The sequence below is a fragment of the Carettochelys insculpta genome, unplaced genomic scaffold, assembly GCF_033958435.1.
Source record: "Carettochelys insculpta isolate YL-2023 unplaced genomic scaffold, ASM3395843v1 scaffold_0040, whole genome shotgun sequence".
NCBI classification, from domain to species: Eukaryota; Metazoa; Chordata; order Testudines; family Carettochelyidae; genus Carettochelys; species Carettochelys insculpta.
The window spans coordinates 41,817-61,319 of record NW_027439077.1 but is presented as its reverse complement, the minus strand read 5'-3'; the positions used below and the strand labels follow the sequence as shown (position 1 = coordinate 61,319).

The window sequence follows — 19,503 nt, the reverse complement described above, 5'->3', positions numbered from 1 at the left end:
TGTTGTGGTTTGTTTTACCCCCGTCTCTCATCTCTGTTTGATGTTGCTTTGTAGCTGAGCCACTGTCAGAGGGAGACCACGGAAGAAACCTAGCGTGGTACTAATAGAGAAGTTGTGTTTATCAGAATGGTTCGCCCACCACCTTCTGTCTTGCAAGAGGATCAAAGACTCAACACGGACGTACCCAGTCTGCACCTCCCCCAAGGGAATGAACTGTGTCTGCACTGGAAAAAAATCTTTCAAGACTACTGTCACAGCCTTGGCCTCTTCGCTGCTCGGTGTTCTATACAGACGCTTTTTTTCCCCCTCTCACAACAATGGGGAAATGCCATGTTCAAGCATCAAGAGCTGAAGGGCAAAATGCTGACCCCGGTGCCATTAACGGGAGTTTTGGCAGTGACTTCCCTGGGGCCATGGTTTCACCTCAGCTGATTTTTGCAAACATGACCTAGGAAACGGGTCGTATTTACCACTGTGTGCTTTCACAGGTAAGACGTTGCTTGGGGTCTCAAGAGAAAAGGATTTAATTCACAGCTTTCGCCTTGATAGGATTTAGGGCAAGTCACTTCATCTTTCTGTGAAGCAGTCTCCCCAACAGGCCGTAAAGAGGTCAACTTCTTCTGCTAAGCACGCATGCAGGGTTCAGCATAATGGGACTACGATTTCATTTGGAGTCGGAACAATTTCTGTAACTCGGGCTTAGTACTTATTACCAGTGGCACAGGATTTACTATGGCACGTAATTTCACCGTGGATCTCCTCAAGATAATATACTCTATGACTGATGGTAAACAGAGCAGTCACTCACTTGTAGCAGACTTTAATCGGGCACAGGATGTGGGCCAGCCTTCGGCACAAGGGGTGGATTCTAAGGCTGATAAAAATATGTTAATGTTACCCTACGGATGTGAGCTTAGTCGAGTGTGGTCATTCAGCACACTGGGACTTGGTTTCCATATATATATTTTCTATTTTGGAAATTTAAAAAAAAAATTTTGAATACTTGAGCTGGAAAAATTCTAGGATGGTCCAAGGTTTGAGGAAATGGGTAGAAGCCACTTTACTTCTCAGCATGGAACTTGTATCATTCTAACCTCTACCTCTACTGCCTTGCCCTGTGATGGCATTTAACCAGCACAGTTTCCCTCTCAGTGAAACAAAAATGATGATAATCACTCACTTGTAACAATACACACCGGTGTCGCAGTGAAGATTAATTAAGTAGTAATGTGGTGTGCTGAAGATTAAAGGTTGATGTCTCATATGGTATATTTACAGTGACTTTGGCAGAGCGGTACCAGTTTACATCAGTTGAGAATCTGGCTGTGAAGACGTTCTGTAAATGTTAAGTATTAATACCCCCAGAAAGCCGAGAGCAGCAGTTCCTTCTTTTTCTTTTTTTAATTATTTAGGAAGTTTTAACAAGTTTACAAATACTTGCTGTGTAAATATCAGAAACGAAATAATCCTAGCAGCAGTTAGCTTTTGCGTATAGTCATCCGATCATTTTATTGAAAAAGATGTTGCCATATGACAGAAAAAAAGCATCATTACAACACCAGGGTCATTGCTACTAATTTTATTAAACTGACTGAAATCTCTGTATCCACACATTTAGATGTCTGGGTTTTTGGTGGGGGGTTTGGCAGATGAATGTACTTTGAGTACAGAATAAAAGGTAGCTAGGTAGCTCATCTGTCTATCATCCTCCGTCTATTTTGCAGCATACATCATTGACGTGTTAATTTTTCCATAACCATAATCTCCTCTGCAGGCTGAACCTCTCTCATCTGGGACCCTGGGGACCTGACCAGTGCCAGGCAAGAGAATTTCCTGGACCATGGAAGGTCATATTGTCTAGCATTACCAACACTTTCAATGCTTACTGGGCTCTTAGAAGACATCTAAGGGTAAGTTACAGCTAAATCACACCACTGAACACTGAGATCCAGGACTGGAGGCTGGACACAAACTTTATGGGACCACAGGAAACTTGGCCACACCCATGAGAAGTGGTCATCCAGCTAACTAAAATCATGCCAGATTCTAGATGTTGCCAGATGAGAGCGTTCCGGATTATAAAGGTTCAACCTGTGTGTCTTTAAACCATTCCTCCCATGGTTAGGTTATATCTCTTTTTCCATCAAGAGGTTACCCCGGGCCAAGCAGTTACTAGGATATGAAAGTTTCGGACTTTGTTTCCTTTCGTGGGACAATTGGCACTAGGATGTGCTAAGGAAGATTAAGTAAGGGTTTTTCCAGGCTAGCTCCTTTGGCAACCTAGTAAAAGATCTTTCATGTAAAAGTCCGCAAATAAATTTCAAAGAGACATGCAAGATTGCCTTCTATTTTTAAAAAGCAGGACACGTCTATTTAGAGGTATTCTGAATCTGAATACCCAAACAATCATCATACATTAGGGATTAAGGAACTGGGTGATTCAGGTAATCTGCGTCGGACTACAGGGGCTTTATCTGTTTCTTGGTTATGGATGAACAGGTACAGAGATTTCCAGGTCTGAAGCGGGTCTGTCCCACAAAAGCTCATCACCTGATAAATCATTTTGTTAGTTTTTAAAATTGTTATGGATTTGACTCTGGACCTAACAATTCATCCCTCGTTGACAGCTCTTCAGCGTCATATGGTAGACTGTGTCCTTGTCCATGTTTGGCACTGCGTTCGTGTTGGCAGTCTCATCCCAGGGATGAAAGCCCCAGTAGCCTATGCCTTGAGAACATTCTGCTTGTGCCAGGTTAGCTGGTAAAACTGCTCACAGTCCAGCTGTCCAATCCGTTTGCTGCCACTAACCTGCCAGATAGCTGTGGACACAGATTGGAAGTCACTTTCTCAGTCATCAAGTCCGGTCTCCTGCTATCACAGACCACTCCAGCCATATCACCCTGTTCCTCAATTTATCAGGCTTCTTTCTGAAGTGAGTTAGGAGGTGTAACTTCCCCTCCCACGGTTGGTCGGCCTGGGCTCTTCCAATTGCAGGGTCCGTCTCTTATTATGCATTTGTGTAGCCGAGTGCTTATTGGTACGGTTGCACTAATCGAGGAAACATGGGTCCTTTGCCGAGCTGTAAAGTTCCCATGCTGAGCCCCATGGAGAGCTGGCTGGTTATACGACGCTGGCTCCCCTCTGTGTTTCCAGTTGCTAAATCACACTGGAAAGACGCTAAAAATACACCGTACATTTCCCTAACATCACTTTTCCATGCCAGCAACTGCTGTATTGGCGCTCGTCGGTGACAGCAGAGGTGTCCAGGAGTCAAGCTGAGAAACATACAACCCCCAGCCAGCCTGGCACAAGTTGGGCAGGATGTCAGATGGCAATGAGAGCCACTGCCCTGGGAATCAGGCGAGCTACAGCTGCCTCCTTGGCTCTGACTCACTGCTGTCTGAATTGCAGATGGGATGAATTCTCCCTGAAGTGACGGGGCCCGGCAGGTCCAAGCACAGCATCCACCCTTCAACTTGCATTTTGTCACCCAGATCAGTGGCTCTTTATCTCTAAATAAGAAGGCACAGCTGCGAGCTTTTCCTGAAGGGACTGTGGGGTCGTTTCTGGGCAGTAGCTCAGAACAAGCCTCAGGAAACTCCTGTCCAGTAAATCATTGTCATCATTATGGTTCCAGATAGATTACTAGTGAGGTCCGGGTGGATATTCAGCTCATGTCTAGCATCGCCTAAGACTAAGCCATGCCTGAGAAAAGAGAAGGCATTTAGTTATGCTACAGACCGTTGTCACACGTTCTATTCCCTGAGCAACTGTGAAATGCATAGGGAGGTTAGACAGGCTACAAAACCAGAAAATCCAGGAATAAAGAGGAGGGAATTTCAACTATCCCCTTATGGACTGGGGGCATGTCACCTCAGGACAGGATGCAGAGATACAATTTCCACCATTAATGACTGCTTCATGGCCTAGAACAGGGGCAGCCAGCCGCCTAGAGACTAAAAGCCCAAATAGCTGTGGATAGAGTGCAAAGAGCCTTGTATTTTTCTTATGTACATATAGTGTCATATATATCAGGGAACTGGGGGATATGAGGGGGAACTAGATAGATAAAAATATAAAATATGTAGCTCAATGCCCTCCCCCAAAGCCAGGCACCTTCAGCCCCCTGCTGTACCCAATCCCCCTCCCATCTGCCAAACCCAGGCACCCCCGGCCCCTCCCTCCCCCCACTCTAACCCAATGCCTGGGACTCACCACCCCTGCAGCCATATGTTTCTCCTTCCAGGCCCTTGGGTGCGTGGGCAGAGTGGCAGTCAGCAGTCCGGGTACACAGCAGCAAGGACCCACATTTCATTGATCCGAGACCCACAGGTTGGCCACCTCTGGTCTAGAAGCTAGGTCTAGAAGCCACCAGGGGAGAAGCCATTTTTTAAGTAGACTTAAGTGGAGCTCAGGATCCGGTCCAAGAAGTAATTGAGACCATAATATAATTAAATTCAACATTCCTTGTGAGGGGAATATATAACAAAAAAAAAAAAAAAAATCCCGCCACCACAGTTAAGCAGAAGAGTAAAAGAGGCAGCTAGAGACAAAAAGACATCTTCACAAAATTGGATCTCAATTCCTACCACAGAAAATAGAAAGGTGCACAATCTCTAGCAAGTCAAGTGTAAAAGTATAATGAGAAACTCCAAAAATATATAAAGAGTAGCTAACAAAAGATATGGAAAATGAGCAGCAAAACTTTTGTTTTTAAGTACACCAGGAAGCCTGCTAACCAATCAGCGGGGCCACTGGACAACTGAGATGCTATGGAATGCTCCAAGAGGACAACGTCATTGTGGAGAAACTAAATGAATTCTTCCCATCAGTCTTCACTGCAGAGGATAGAAGGAAGATTCTCACATCTGAACCATTCTTCTTAAAGGAGAAATCTGAGGAACTAGCCCAGACTGAAGTGTCAGTAGAGGAGGTTTTGGAACGAATGGATAAATTAAATGGTAACAAGTCACCAGGACCAGATGGTATCCTCCCCAAGAGTTCTGGAGAAACTCAAATAAGATATTTCAGAACTACTAGCTGTGGTACATAACCTGTCACTTAAACAAGCCTCTGTAGTTGATATGTGGCGGGTAGCTAATGTGATGCCAGTTTTTTAAAAAGGCTCCAGAAGCAACCCTGGTAATTACAGACCAGTAAGTCTAATCCCAGTACCAAGCAACCTGGCTGAAACTGTAGTAAAAGACAGAATGATCAAATGCACAGATGAACAAAGCATTGGGGATGTATCAACATGGCCTCAATTGGAGTCCTGTGTTCAGTTCTGGGCCCCACATCTCAGGAAAGATGTGGATAAATTGGACAAAGTCCAGAGAAGAACAACAAGAATGATGAAAGGGCTGGAGAACATGAGTGATGAGGGATGCTGGAAAGAACTGGGTTTGTTTAGTTTGGGAAAAAGAAGATTGAGAGGGGACATCACAGCGGTTTTCAAACACCTAAAAGAGGGCTACAAGGAGGAAGAAGAAAAATTGTTCTCATTGGCTTCTGAGGACAGGACAAGAAGCAATGGGCTTAAACTGCAGCAAGGGAGGTTTAGGTTGGACATTAGGGCTACGTCTACACGTGAACCCGACATCGAAGTAGCCTATTTCGATGTGGCGACATCGAAATAGGCTATTTCGATGAATAACGTCTACACGTCCTCCAGCTGGCAACATCAATGTTCAACATCGACGTTGCGCAGCACCACATCGAAATAGGCGCTGCGAGGGAACGTCTACACGCCAAAGTAGCACACATTGAAATAAGGGTGCCAGGCACAGCTGCAGACAGGGTCACAGGGCGGACTCAACAGCAAGTCACTCCCTTAAAGGGCCCCTCCCAGACACACTTTCACTAAACAGCGCAAGATACACAGAGCCGACAACTGGTTGCAGACCCTGTGCATGCAGCATGGAACCCCAGCTGCAGCAGCAGCAGCCAGAAGCCCTAGCCTACGGGCTGCTGCACACGGTGACCATAGAGCCCCGCAAGGGCTGGAGAGAGAGCGTCTCTCAACCCCCCAGCTGATGGCCACCATGGAGGACCCCGCTATTTCGATGTTGCAGGACGCGGATCGTCTACACGTTCCCTACTTCAATGTTGAACGTCGAAGTAGGGCACTATTCCCATCCCCTCATGGGATTAGCGGCTTCGACGTCTTGCCGCCTAACGTCGATTTCAACTTCGAAATAGCATGCACATGTAGACACGGCTTAGGAAGAACTTCCTAACTGTCCGGGTGGTTAAACACTGGAATGAGTTGCCAAAGGAGGTTGTGGAATCTCCATCACTCGAGATATTTAAGAGCAGGTTAGACAGACACTTATCGGGAATGTGCTAGACGGTGCTTGCTTCTGCCACGAGGGCAGGGGACTGGACTCGATGACCTCTCAAGGTCCCTTCCCGTTCGAGAGTTCTATGAGTCTATGGCTTTTGCAAATGGAAATCATGCCTCCTCGATATACCAGAACTCTTTAAGGATGTCAACAAATGTGGACAAGGGTGATCCATTGAATATTGTACTTGAGCTTCCGGAAAGCCCTTGACAAAGTCCCTCAAGCAAAAGGTCTTCAGCAAAATAAGGGATAAGAGTGAACATCCTCTCCTGGATCAGTAACTGGTTAAAAGATACGAAACAAAAGGTAGGAACAAACAGTTGAACACTGGAGAGAGAACAAGAGTGGTGTTCCCCAGGTATGTATTCTGCTGGGATCCATGCGGTTCAGCATATTAATAAACTGTCTGAAAAATGGTGCACTAGTGAAGAGATGACATTTGCAGATGATACAGAACAGCCAAGATACTTACTTCCAAAGCAGACTGCAAAGAAGTTGCAAAGGGAATTCACTAAACTGGGTGACGGGACACAAAATGGCAGGCGACATGCAGTGTTGATAAATACAAAATCGCGTGCACGTAATCCCAGCCATGCATACAAAATGACAGGGCTCTATATGAGCTGTTACCACTCAAGAAAGAGATATTGGAGTTGTCACGGAGAGGTCTCTGAAATCATCTTTTCAATGTCCAGCAGCAGTCAAAAAAGCGAGCAGAATATGTTAGGAACCATTGGGAAAGGAATAGATAATATGGCTATAAAGATCACAATACAATTACGTACATTTATGCTATACCCACTCCTTGAATATTGCAAGCATTTCTGGTCACCCCATCTCAAACATGATCGATTAGAATCTGAAAAGGTAGAGAGAAAGGCCAAAAAACTGATGAGGGATACGGAACAGCTTCCATATGAGGAGAGATTAAAAAGACTGTGAGCTTTTCAGCTCGGAGAAGTGAAGAGATGAGTGATGGAGATCTAAAAAACTTGAATGGTGTGGAGAAAGTGAATATGTATTTAGCCCTTCAGGTAACATGCAAGTCAGGGGACATCCAATGAACTTAACAGGCAGCAGGTTTAAAATGAATAGAAGAAAGCACATAGTCAACCTGTGGAACTCCTTGCCAGGGGATGTTGGGAAGGCCAAAAATATAACTGGTTCGAGAGAACTAGATAAGTTCAGGGAGGTTAGGTCCATCAATGGCAATAAACCAGGATGCGCAGGGACAGTGTCCCGAATCTCTGTTTGCCAGGTACTGAGAATGGGCAACAGGAGACGGATCATTTGAGGATTCCCTGCTCTGTTCACTCCCGCTGGGGTACCAAACATTGGCCACTGTCAGAGGCAGGATTTTGGCCTCGATGAACCATCAGTATGACCCAGAAAGGCCATTCATATCTTCCTATATGCACTATCTGGGATGGCACAGTGCAATGATGAGCATTAGAGGCATATCGGGGCATTGCTGAAAGAGGGCAGAGTTACGGTTACATCTGTGTGGCCCCTGACTCTGTACCATCTGGTTTGACTGAACTTGACATTGCAGAAGGCAGAAGATTCTCTAAAGAAACAGTCTTTCCTATGTGTGGCTCAGCATGTCACGCAAAGGACTGCAAATCAGCTCTGCCACTGATTCATTGTTTGACATCAGGCAAATAACTGAGGGTATGTCTACACAGCAGCCTTATTCCAAAATTAGCTATTCTGGAAAAGCTCATATTGAAATAATGCTGCTACCCACAAAAATGCCTTTCAGAATAGCCCTTAGCTATTTTGAAATACAGCATCTACCCACAATAGAGCCTATTTCGAAATAAGTCATTTCGAAATAGGCTCTATTCCCTGTCTTAATGGCACCTATTTTGAAATCGTTATTTCAAAATAGGCACTATTCCTCGTAGACTGAGGTTTACCGATTATGAAATAAGCCAACCGCCATTTGAAAATGATTTAAAAATACTGGTTGCGTCGTGTAGACGCTAGGATAGCTATTTCAACATATATCTCTACCCTTAGACAGATTTCTTCCCCCAAATTTTTGATTGCCTCGATTCTTAGGGGGCAGATGTGAGGCTCTCTTGGATTTGCTATTTACAAGCACCCAGCAACCAAGCGCTCACTGGAGTTCTGAGCTGAAAGTAGATCATGGTATCCCATAGCGATAGGACACTTCTGAAAATGCAGAAGCTCTCCAGATGGTCATTTCCTTATCTGGAAAATGGAGCTAATATCCCAACATTCCCTGAAAGCTGAGAGAATCGTTAAGCCAATGTGATTTTTTCCCCCTTTAAATTAAAAAGAAAAAATATATATATTTGTCGTTCCTCTTACTGGGGTATGGTACTAAAAACGTCACCCCTGCTCAGCTACACAAGGGCTCAAAGGCCAATCAGAAGACCACAAAAGTATTATTTTTTTTAACAGTCTTGTGATTTTTCAAAGCAATCACATTTTTGCAGGCCCAGCTGGTGACATTTGAATGACCAGGGCTGGCGAGAAAGTGGGATTCTTCGTTACACCTGGCCAGAAGACACATCTTCGTCTCTGTTAGCTCTTTCGTGCATCGCTTGTCTTGCAGTCCAAAATTTCCTCCACTCGAAACCTGGGCTCCCTCCTTTGTGGTGCTAAAACTTGGCAAGCGGGCAGAAGGCACAGCACGAGGGAGCAGCCAGATAGCAAGCCAGGCAAATGCACGACCGAGACATGTAAGGATGCTTTGCTGCATTCTGAACAGCGAGGGATTTGCTTTTTTTTTTTTTTTTCCACCCTCTTCAGAGTGCTGTCTGTTTGCAGACAGACACAGGTCAGTGGGCAGGGAGCCCGGCTGCCGTTCAACTGAGACGGAAACGCCCCCTGAGCAATTATCGCACCGACCCAGTCGCCACAGAGGTTACACCACTCACAGCCAGCCACTGCCAGCCTCCTCTGGGTGGTCTCTGGCATTGTGAGCAGCTGTTTCTCTCCCATGCTCTGGGCCTGGTTCTTCTTTGTAAGTGTCTCTGTGGAGCAGATGTCCCTGTGTGGATAGCCTGCCCTTCCCTCTCACAGGAGCCGCATGGTCTCTTGCTAATGTCCTGTATTATCACCAGCTTGGGAGAATCCCAGACCGTGTGTCTGGTTGCTGCCCCGGGGTCCATTGACTTCCTCCACTCTTGCTCTCAGTGGGAGGTTACAAGCAATCATGCGCCTTATAACTGAATCATCCCTACCGCTATGACTTCTGCTTGCAGAGCTCTTGCTCAGCTGCTCAGGCTTTTTCAGAAGCAATCCCTAACTCCTTTAACCTTTCCCTGAAAAGCTGAATGCTCGACCCTTCCCTGTAGGGCTGAAGGTTTGACCTTCCTCTACAGAGCTGTATGAAGGCACTCCAGTCGTTCCCCAGAGAGGCACGGACCGGCTGTCGCCTCACTCTCCAGAAGATAAGCAGCATCTTCTGTTCTTGCAGGGAAAAGAGGAGGTCCCTTCTCTTCACCAAACGCAAGCTGGAATGCATCTGTATAGGTGGCAGAGTTAGCCAGGCCCATGGCCAGGTCTACACTAGACATTAAAGTCAATTGTGGATATGCAATTCCAGGTATGGCGACTGCGTATTCAAATCAACTTATCTACCCTCAACTTACCTGGCCATCCTCACAGGGAAAGGGTCGACGAAAGTAACTCTCCCATCAACCTCCCTTACGCCTCATGAGATTAAGGAGTACTTCTCTCTTTTAGCAGTCGCTCGATAATGAGTAGGATGTCTACATGTCACCCTCCTATTTGTGAGTCCGTTGCTGGCTGATCAGCCCAGTTCTGGAGCCACAGGTCTTATCACAGAAGAGGTGGGTGTTGGTAGCTCTTGAAGGAGGACAGGGCAGTTTTCGATGCTTGTTTCTTCTTCTCCGTCTTTTCTTGTCTGCACTGCAACCAAGACCTCTCAAATTTTGCCACCCCCTCACGGATTACTGCTCTCCACTGGGGACAGTCCTGGGCAAGGTTCTCCCAGGTTTTGGCACTGATGTTACATTTTTCATGGGTACTTTCACCACATCTTTGTATCGTTTCCTCTGCCCCCCACCACTCATCTGTCCTTCCGTCAACTCGGAAAACAGAATCTGTTTTGGGAGGCGCTGATCAGACATCTGAACCACGTGACCAGTCCAACTGAGTTGTTGGTGAATGATGACGGCTTCAATGCTGGTCATGTTTGACTCCTCCAGGACACTAGTGTTCATGTGCCAATGCTCCCAAGAGATATTTAGGATCGTTCTGAGGCAGCGCTGAACATATTCATCGACTGTCAACCCCAGATAGTTGCATTTTGTACATCCCCACTGGGAGTGCAAAATCGAACGCTGGCAGATCGAACCTGACCGAATCTATCTTCCATGTAGCCAAGGCATACAATTAGTGTCACAGCAGGAGGAGAAGAGGGGCTCAGTATCACTAAACTCAAGCAGGATTCACTGTCTCAGTTACATTCAGGGCAGTTTTCCCCGTCTCGGAGTAATGGGCTTGGGCTCTCAGCAGACTCAGGCATCAATTACGCTTGGGTCACATTTTGAAGGTTTGTTTCAGAACCCTACCAGCTAGAGACTTCTTTTTCTCACTGTAGTCCCTAAAGGCCACAGCATAGAGGGAGGGGAGAGACAAACACTCCAAGGGCCTGATCTTAACAGAAATGAAGAGTTTTTTCCAGTCTGACAATCTTCACACAAATCAAAAGAATGCCTAGAAGAGGTCCTGAAACTTTAGAATTGATCAGATGTCATTTCCAAAAGTTACTATATTACAGACAAACAGCAAAGTGCTATCAAGGGTAGGATTTAGGCTTGGTTTACACTGAGCAAGTAAGTCAACTGCAGACACACAATTCTAGCTACAGCAATTACATACCCAGAACTGATGAATCTGCGATCAACTTACGTGGCCATCTTCACAGAAGGAAGATGACAGGAGGAACTCTCCCATCGACCTCGTTACTCATCACAACATCGAAGGATAAAAACAGCCAAACTTGATTGAAAAATTGCTAGTCATGAAGAATCCACAATGACCCATTGGTAAGTCAGTGCTGTGGTAAATTCCTTGTGCGGTTAAAAAAAAAATGTACATTTGTGCTCTGAATTTGTCTGGCTTCACCTTCTAACTTTTGTTAGACCTTTGTCTGTGACAGTTTCCCAAGCTTTAAAATATTCATGTACCGCTAATGGGACTTTAGCCTTATCGGCCTACCCCCTCTCCCAGTGCCGTTCCAGTGCTTATTTCCTGATTTGCAGTAATTTATTTTCTGCTGTGTATCCCTAGAAATCTTTTCGCATACAGTCGGCATTGGTCTGTGAGATCAAAGAGCCCTCTAGTGTCCTATTTCTGTGTCCATGGGAAAGACCGAGATTAAGTCACCCTGTCACCTCCTCTTTGTTGAACTGGATGACTGAACTTCTGAAGTGGAGGCAGTCAATAGGTGAACTATGGGCCACAGCTAGATTACTGGACGCTTTTTATCGGACCGTAACATCTTTATAGTTCCTTTTTTTTTTTTTTTTTTTTTTTTTTATTACTACTATTTTCTCTGGAGTCTGGACCTTGACCAAGAAATTTGGACCCGGACAAAAAATAATGGACTTTCCCCCAGCCTCTAACTCTGAGGTCTGTTTTCCAAGGCATTAATCATTCTTGTGGCTCTTCTCTGAACCCTCTCCAATTTCTCTGCTTCAACTTCATTGGTTTTTAACAATCGCTGAATTTTAAGCAAATATTTTGATTTTCAGAGGTCAGATGATTGTACCCTTTTCAGGATCTGATTTATTTTGCATCCCACCAAGTTACACCTCCCATAAAAACTACTTACTTATAAAAACATGCAAATCTATCACAGAAGACTGCTACTGAAATCTTGCTGACTTTCTACCATCTTATCATCACATAAATGGATTGGAAGGGAAATATTATACCCTGGTTGAGAAACACTGGCTTAGACCTATCCATCCTTGCCCCTCTTTCCCAAAGTAGAAATTAAATGCTTCTTGCCCGACAGGTGGGGAAACTGAGGCACAGGCAGCATTCTGTTCCAAAAATGTCCATATTCTCCCCACACACTCCTATGTGAATCATACAATCCTAGGGCTGGAAGAGACCTCAGGAGGTCATTGAGTCCAACCCCCTGGTCAAAGCAGGACCAACCATAAGTCACACCAGCCAGGACTTTATCAAGTCAGGACTCAAAAGCCCCTAGGGCTGGAAATCCCACCACCACTCTAGGGAACCCATCACAGTGCTTCACGGCCCTGCTGGGGAAAGAGTTTTTCCTCATCTCCAACTTCAGCCTCCCCCCTGCAGCAACATGAGACCATCGATCCTCATTCTGCCATCCCTCACTACTGAGAACAACCTCTCTCCATCCACTTTAGGACTCCCGTTGAATGCTTGGGTTGAAGACACTTTGCATCTGTGTGAGCTACAGGTGCAAGTCTAAGCTCAAGTAGACACACCTGCCCCATCTCCAATCTAGCTACAAGACTAAAAATAGGCAAGTAGCTGTGATGATGAGAATAGTTTCCTACCCAAATTTGTGCCGAGGGTTGCAGATGGGATTGTATTTGGCGTGGTTAGCCACTGCTACAATGACTGTTTTTAGCACAGCACTAGCATGAGAACATCAACCTCAAGCTAAAAGTGAGTACCATACTGCCCGGCTGACTTCCCACACGACTCAGAGAGGAAAAAGCAGTCAAGTAGCACTTTAAAGACTAGCAAAATAATTGATTAGGTGAGCTTTCATGGGACAGACCCACTTTTTCAGACCATAGCCATATCAGAACAGACTCAATATTTAAGGCACAGAGAACCAAAAAACAGTAACCAAGGAGGACAAATCAGAAAAAAATGATCAAGGTGAGAAAATCAGAGAGTGGAGGGCTGGGGGAGGGGAAGGTCAAGAATTAGATTAAGCAAAGTATGCAAACGAGCCCCTATAGTGACTCAGAAAATTCCCATCCCGGTTCAAACCACGTGTTAATGTGCCAAATTTGAATATAAAAGACAGCTCGGCTGTTTCCCTTTGAATAGTGGTGCGAACATTTTTTTTCAGTAACACCCACATTCATGACTTAAGAGTCTGAGGAATGCCGCATGTGCCTCAGCTTCCCCACCTGTCGGACAAGAAGCATTTAATTTCTCCCTTGGGAAAGAGGGGCAAGGATGGATAGGTCTAAGCCAGTGTTTCTCAACCAGGGTACAATATTTCCCTTCCAATTCATTTATGCGATAATAAGATGGTGGAAAGTCAGCAAGATTTCAGTAGCAGTCTTCTGTGATAGATCTGCATGTTTTTGTAAGTAGTTTTTATGGGAGGTGTAACTTGGTGGGATGCAAAATAAATCAGATCCTGAAAAGGGTACCATCATCTGGAATGGCTGAATGGCACTTGTTTCAGATTACCTGAGCACCATGTTTTGCAACCAGTGGAACACATCCCTTTAGGGGTATGCAAAAAAAGTAGTGGGGGGGTACTTATTTTTTAAGAAGAGATACTTTAAAAAAAATAAAAAATAGAAAGGTTGCTAAGAATGTCATCTTGGGAACTAAAGACGACCTCTAGGTGGCTTTAGAAAAAAAGAACTCAAGGCGATCGTGCCAAGCCGGATGTTGAACAAAGCTTGGCTTTCCCAGACTAACCCAAGGCCCCTTCGCAACAGCCACTTCCGTCCCTTCCCAAAGGGGTAACATCTCCACTGGGGCGGAGGAGGGGGCAGGACTCACGTGGATTTGCTGGCAACCAGGAAAAGAAATGGCTGCAAGAGGACCCAATCTGGGCATCACAGCACTGTCATCTTAAAGAAGCTGGACTAAAATCAGAGGGGCGTTACGCTGCAAATCTGTGACAATGGAGCCATGATTTCTTTTTGGCCTCCAGCTGTGACACCTACCAGCCCTCATCTAAAACTCACAAAGCGTCACCTACGGTGCTTTCTGATCCGCGCTCACCCTCTCTGACCCCAATACGCCCGCATCTGACAGGCACGAGAGCAGTGTTTCTTTAACTATGTTCCATGCAACACCGTTGCCCTGTGAACAACTCATAGGTGTACTGCCCGTGTCTGACACTTTTTTAATATCTTACACTGATGGTCTATATTTTCTGTTATTAAAACCCGATACGATGTTACTTCTTCATTGCTATGATACCCGAATAAATTACTTCATTTTGGTTTTGCTATATACGTTGCTGCTAGGGTTTTATTTTTTTTTTTTGGTCTGACAATTTTTTTTGAAGAAAATTTTCAGAGGTGTTCCACATTCAAAATATTATTGGTTGGTGTTACGTGGTCTCAAAGGCTATGTCTACAACTACAGAGTTATTTTGAGACAACAGCTGTGATTTCAAATTAACTTGACGTATAGACTGCATGGGTGCAATTTCAAAATAAATTCGAACCAGTGGGTGTGTTATTTCGAAATCGGTTGCAGGATGAATAATGCTTATTTTGAAATAGGCACTATTAAGACACGCAACAGCGCTATTTCGAAATAAGCCATAATGGTGCCCAGTGGCATTATTTCAGAATAGCGTTGTGTGTCTGGAAATGCTATCTCGAAATAGAATCATAGAACAATAGAGCCGGAAGAGACCTAAACAACCATCGAGTCCAGCCCCCTGCCCTAGGCAGGACCAAAGCTATCAGATCAGCCCCGCCAGGGCTTTGTCAAGGCGAGACAAACACCTCCAGGGATGGAGACTCCACTACTCCCCTGGTTAGACCATTCCAATGCTTCCCCACCCTCCTAGTGAATAAGCTTTTCCTGTTGTTCAACCTGGACCTTCCCAGCCGCAACTTGAGACCATTGTTCCGTGTTCTGCCATCCGTGACCGCTGTGAACAGCCTCTTTGCAGCCTCCCTTCAGTAAGTTGAAGGCTGTTATCAAATCCCCCCTCAGTCTTTTCTTCAGACTAAACAGACCCAGTTCCCTCAACCTTTCTTCATAGATCGTATGTTCTAGGCCCCCCCAATTATTTTGGTCGCCCTCTGCTGGACCCTCTCTAGTGTGTTCACATCTTGCTTATAACAGGGGGCCCAGAACTGGACACAGTACTCCAGATGCGGCCTCACCAAAGCCAAATAAAGAGGAATAATCACTTCTCTGGACCTACTGGCAACGCTCCTCTTCATGCAACCTAATATGCCATTATTACATATGCCAATAGCTGGGTGATATTTCAAAATGCATTTCTTGTTGTGGCTGTGTTATTTCGAAAGAAGGTATTTCAAAACAGCTGTTTAAAAATATGTTATTGCACTAGAAGGACACTTCATGGGGTCTGCGTCAAAACTTCACCCGTTGGTGTCTGGACTGATGCTGACGTGAGATCCTGCCTCTCAGATGGTGCGTGTCCCGATGCCCCTCAGCGTATAGATGGGATATTGCCCTGTCTATGTTCCATTAGCTCAAAAGGAGCTGTGAAGAGAAACCAGGAGAGAATAAATACAAGCACAGCTGAGACAAAGAGCATCTCTTCAAACCTCCTGCCTCGCTCAGCCCTGTTGGCCTAGGCTGAGATTTTTGAAGATCAGAAGCTCCTGGGGTGTTAAAGGACGGGCCTTACAGCGAGATGAAGGGGAAGTGATCACTCAGAGACAGCACCCTGCAGACCTAGGGAGGCAGCACTCTGTACTGAGGAAGCCGATCTGCAGGGGAGGAGGAGAACTTACCTTGTACCTTATCTGGAGCTCTTCTGAGATGTATCCCCTTTCAGATACAGGAATGTTGGAATAACAAGGGCCAGATGGCCATGCCCCTCCGCCCCACATTTTACAGGCCATAAGGACGAGAGATGTCGGGGGTGGGGGAAGAGGTAGGGACTCAGGGGAAGGGACAGCACAGGAGGTGGGCTCACAGTTCGGGTGTTGGTGGCCCACTCACTTTTAGGGACCGCCTGCCACCCCAGCATGTGCCCCATGTGTCCTCGTGCCCCGTACAGAGGATCTATAGAGTTGCATGGAAGATCCATCTTTGGTTCCTTCTCTACCGCAAAGAAAGTTGAAGGAGAGTGAAGAAGGAGCTTCCGACAACAGCACTGCATTGCCAACCGCAACATCTGAGCTCGAGGCACGAACCAAAGCCCACGGATTGAAGAAAGCAGGCACTGAAATCTACAAATTTCAACAGCACGAATATCCTTGAGTAATGCCATGGAAGTAGAGGTCACCTCGCAGACTAGGCATCTGGCTGCTGATAAAAGAATCATCACATTCAATAATACTCCCAGAGATCTGTTGCTGGGCGCAGATGATGATCGTTTGGGTCTGTCAGCAACTCAAAATAAACCCTCGGAAAGACTTCTTTCACAAAGCTTCAGTTCTGCCAACATAGAAAGCTAACGTCCTTCTGTCAGAGAGTAGTTCTTAATGGCTCTCAATCCTGCGGGAAATGTAGAACAAGTGGGGTTCCGCAGAAGTCTGTGTTAGGACCGGTTCTGTTCAATATCTTCATCAACCGTTTAGATATTGGCATAGAAAGTATGCTTATTAAGTATGCAGATGATACCAAGCTAGGAGGGGTTGCAACTGCTTTGGAGGATAGACTCAAAATTCTAAATGATCTGGATAAATTGGAGAAATGGTCTGAGGTAAATAGGATGAAGTTTAATAAGGACAAATACAAAGTGCTCCACTTGGGAAGGAACAATCAGTTTCACACATACAGAATGGGGAGAGACTGTCTAGGAGGGAGTATGACAGAAAGGGATTTAGGGGTTATAGTGGACCACAAGCTAAATATGAGTCAACAGGGTGATGCTGTTGCAAAAAAAGCAAACCTGATTCTGGGATGCATTAACAGAGGTGTTGTGAACAAGACAAGAAAAGTCATTCTTCCGCTCTACTCTGCGCTGGTTAGGCCTCAGCTGGAATATTGTGTCCAATTCTAGGTACCACAGTTCAAGAAAGATGTGGAGAAATTAGAGAGGGTCCAGAAAAGAGCGACAAGAACGATTAAAGGGCTGGAGACTGTGACCTATGAAGAAAGGCTGAAAGAATTGGGCTTGTTTAGTTTGGAAAAGATTGAGAGGGGGACATGAGAGCGGTTTTCAGGGATCTAAAAGGGTGTCAGAAAGAGAAGGGAGAAAACTTGTTCTTCTTGGACTCGGAGGATAGAACAAGCAGCAAAGGGCTTAAACTGCAGCAAGGGAGGTTGAGGTTGGACATTAGGAAAAAGTTCCTAACAGTCAGGGTGGTCAAACAGTGGAATAAATTCCCAAGGGAGATTGTGGAATCTCCATCGCTGGAGATATTTAAGAACAGGTTAGATAAATGTCTATCAGGGATGGTTTAGATAGTACTTGGTCCTGCCATTGGGGCAGGGGGCTGGACTCGATGGCCTCTTGAGGTCCCTTCCAGGCCTAGTATTCTATGATTCTCTGACAGCCGAAGCACAGCTACTTGCCTCTTCAGATGTGATGTCTGGGAGGAAAAAAAAAAAAAAACCCAGAAGATGTATGATCACATTAACATGAATGTCCAAAGAGACTTTAGGTAGAATTTCAGCTTACGATGGTAGCAGTGATGCACTCATACGTTACGAAACATGCTGTTGAAGACTTATAAATCCAACTCCCATTCCTCGAGGTAATAAGCTGAGATGATTATCTGGCTGCTGCTTGGCTATGTACCAATATCAGCTTTTTATCACTTCAGTGCAGTGTGAAGGGAAGCACTTTCTGCCCTGATGGTTGACATGGAATCACGCAGGCCCTGTTGTGTAGAATTGTAAACTCCTACGGCTGGAAGGGACCTCAGGAGGTCACTGAGTTCAGCCCCCGGCCCAAGGCAGAACCACCCGCAAGCCAGGGCTTTGTCAAGATCGGACTTAAAAACATCTAAGGATGGACATTCCACCAAGGGTTTACCTTGGTAATTTCAGAACCAGAACCCAATGGGAAATAAGATGCTTGCTTGTCCAACACGTGCCTGTTCACAATAGAAACAGTCACCGCTGAAAGCACCAGGGAAATCTGCTGGCGTCTTGGGTTACAGAGATACAAGCTGCCGTATTATTTCAAAACTGGGAAGAATTTCTTGCCAAAGTTGGAGAACTCATCCAAATCTTTGCAATAAGATTTTTTTGTCAGGGTTGTGAATGGCTAATTTTTCCCGGGCGGGTGCGAAATGAATTTTGCTAGGTGCTCCAATAGGGAAGTGATGTGTCATACATAAGAAAATGGATGTCACAGGGTAAGCCGAAGAGGTTCTGCAGGGGTGGGGGGGTGGAGTTTAGGGCTGGAGCAGAGGGTTGGGACGGGAGACAGTCAGGGCTTCAGGTGGGAATGTGAGCTATGGGGTGGGACAGGGATGAGGGGTTGGAGTACAGGCTGCCTGTGATGTTACTGGATTTTGAAAGGAACTTGAGAGCCACTCTGTCCTATGTTTGCACCAAATCTTATTCCAAATGAGGTATCTAATGAAAACTAGTGACTCATTAAGTCTGTTTATGCTGCTTGTGTATCTGTGAAGTTATAGATATTGGGTCTGTACTTCTATTAGATGTTTCTGTAACATCTGTATCACCTACTTGGGAAGTATTATGGGCAGAGGCGGAGGAACAGACAAGGATATCAGTGGCAGGTTAGGGAAAGCATTCAAGATTCTTCGTCTCCTCTGGAGATCCCAAATGATATCTGCAAAGACGAAACTGTGGCTCTTCATCACAAATGCAAAGAGCGTGCTCTTGTTTGGACGCAAGACCTGGCGTATTAAAAAGTCTTCAAACCACACGCTACCGACATTCATAAACGGATGCCTGAGGTACATCCTTCACATCTGATGGCAAGATGTGATCACAAATGAGGAGCTTCGGAACAGAGGACAAGAACCACTTGACATTCAAAGCAAGAGAAGGAAGTGGGAATGGCCAGGCCAGTCTCAGAAAACCATCACACAGCATCATCTACCAAGTTCAAAACGGGGCCCGCTAGGAAAACGCAAAAGATGACGACCTTGGACAATGTGGAGAAGATCTCCTGAGATGGAAGGACAACAACTGGGATACTCCTGGGGTCACCTACAAATTTTGTCTTGAAACAGAGTGAAGTGGAGGAGATTTGTCGACGACCTGTGCTCTACCCGGACTGCACAGGTTTAAGTCAAGTCAGTAGCTTCAGTTAGAAATGTTTTAGTGCTGG

At 45.5% G+C, this 19,503-nt stretch overlaps 1 long non-coding RNA gene across 1 annotated transcript; it reads right to left on the bottom strand.

Annotated features, from left to right (window-relative positions):
- Positions 1 to 1,478: 1,478 nt before the first annotated feature.
- On the bottom strand, positions 1,479 to 10,743 carry LOC142006105 (uncharacterized). Its single transcript, XR_012643222.1, has 2 exons — positions 4,216 to 10,743; positions 1,479 to 3,705 (listed from the first exon to the last, which is right to left on the bottom strand). It is a non-coding gene; the product is annotated as an uncharacterized LOC142006105 (long non-coding RNA).
- Between the last annotated feature and the right edge of the window lie 8,760 nt (positions 10,744 to 19,503).